Source organism: Otolemur garnettii, unplaced genomic scaffold, assembly GCF_000181295.1.
Source record: "Otolemur garnettii isolate 467f Iridium unplaced genomic scaffold, OtoGar3 scaffold00212, whole genome shotgun sequence".
Classification (NCBI taxonomy): domain Eukaryota; kingdom Metazoa; phylum Chordata; class Mammalia; order Primates; family Galagidae; genus Otolemur; species Otolemur garnettii.
Genome location: NW_003852607.1, coordinates 1,022,273 through 1,023,731, shown reverse-complemented (window position 1 = coordinate 1,023,731; position 1,459 = coordinate 1,022,273). Strand labels below are relative to the sequence as shown.

Here is a 1,459-nt window from a genome sequence, read left to right as displayed (position 1 = left end):
TGCGTGGGAGTGCGCGGGCTCAGCAGCGGGCTGTGTCCCCGTAATTGTGACACAGGTGTGTGTGTGGGCGTCATTAGGGGTGATGAGGGCCGTGGTGCGTATCTGCAGTGGTGACGCAGCCACTGAGCCTCCGCGACTCGGTGGTGGTTGAGATACGTGCGTATGAGCTGTGTGTGGGCGGCGGGCACAGAACGTGTGGCCAAGTGACGCAGTTGCTGGAGAGGTGCGGGGGAGGTGATGCGGCTGGGCCTTGTCTCCATAGTTGTGACGCAGTGGTGCTCCACAGGCCTTGAGGCTGCGGGGCCAGTGCGTGTGAGCATCTGCGGGTGGGAAGTGGTTGGCAGCGTCTCCGGACTCTGCTCCTGAAGGTGTGTTTCTGCGGGGTGGCACAGCCAGGACGTGTCCAGGTGGCTGCCAGATGAGTCTTCACTTACGTGGGGGTGACAGCACAGACTGGTATCTCGAGAGGCCACGGGTGGTGCGGCGTTGTGTTTGAGCAGCCGAGTACCAAGTGGTGGCCTCGCGTGTGAGCACAGGTGTGGGGGAGGGTATGACCCGCAGCTCAAGCGTCTCTGTTGCCTCCCATCTTTGCCTTCTAACTTCGTGGCGCCTCCGGGAGAAGATGGCAGCAGAGGGGCAAGAGGGCCTGGCCAGTGTTGTGAAAATGATTAACAAGAAAGGCAAAGGCTTGGTCATGAGGGGGGCAGTTTAAAGGTCAGAAGTGCAATCCAAGCAGGCCACCTGAGCGATAGGAGGGGGTCCGGGTAGAATTGCTTCATAGAGAGAGGCCTGGAGGCCTGGAGGTGGGAGGTGGTTGGAAGGGGCATCTCTGGGTGTGAGAACTTAGTCTCCAGGAGTCTCCCAGAAGCCTCAGATCTGGAGCCAGTGCATCCTAGAGGCCGTTTTCTAATGCTGCCTGCAATCCAGAAAGGCCCTGATGACTCTTTCCCTTTCTGTTCCCCAGGTCAGCGTTGTTCAGAGCAGGCAGCCCTGCCTAGAAAGCATCATCACTGGACATCTTAAAGACTCGGGTGAGTTTCCTGTTGTGTATTAACCTGATTTGTAATTAGGAGACTTAACCCAGACCTCGGGTGTAGATTACCATTACCGGGCTTTCCTTCCTCTGTGCCTTTTCCTAGCTTTTTGCACTTTCTGAGTATAGGGCTCAGATGAGAGTGAAGTGCCTTAATATATGAAAAACCCTCCTAGCAGGTGGCACCTGTGGCTCAAAGGAGTAGGGCACTGGCCCCATATACCGAGGTGGTGGGTTCAAACCCAGCCCCGGCCAAAACCTGCAAAAAAAAAAAAAGAAAGAAAAGAAAAGAGAGAGGAAGAAAAAAGGAGAAACCCTCCTAGGGCAGCCCTGTGAATGCTGGCTGCAGTTATGTGGTAAATCTGGCTGTCTGTACACTGGGAACAACTGATAGAACTATAACAAGGTAGTTGTCATGGGTACTTA

General features: G+C 55.2%; 1 protein-coding gene across 2 annotated transcripts in view; it reads left to right on the top strand.

Annotated features, from left to right (window-relative positions):
* The first annotated feature begins 6 nt into the window (after positions 1 to 6).
* ZNF331 (zinc finger protein 331) overlaps positions 7 to 1,459 on the top strand; it is a 28,097-nt gene continuing 26,644 nt past the window's right edge. Inside the window, exons 1-2 of one of the 2 annotated variants that reach the window (XM_003801587.3) lie at positions 7 to 368; positions 965 to 1,031. The gene's annotated coding sequence lies outside the window, so the exon portion shown is untranslated. Of the gene's footprint in view, positions 1,032 to 1,459 lie in introns of both variants that reach the window. The other variant, XM_023507984.1, reaches the window with a different exon arrangement.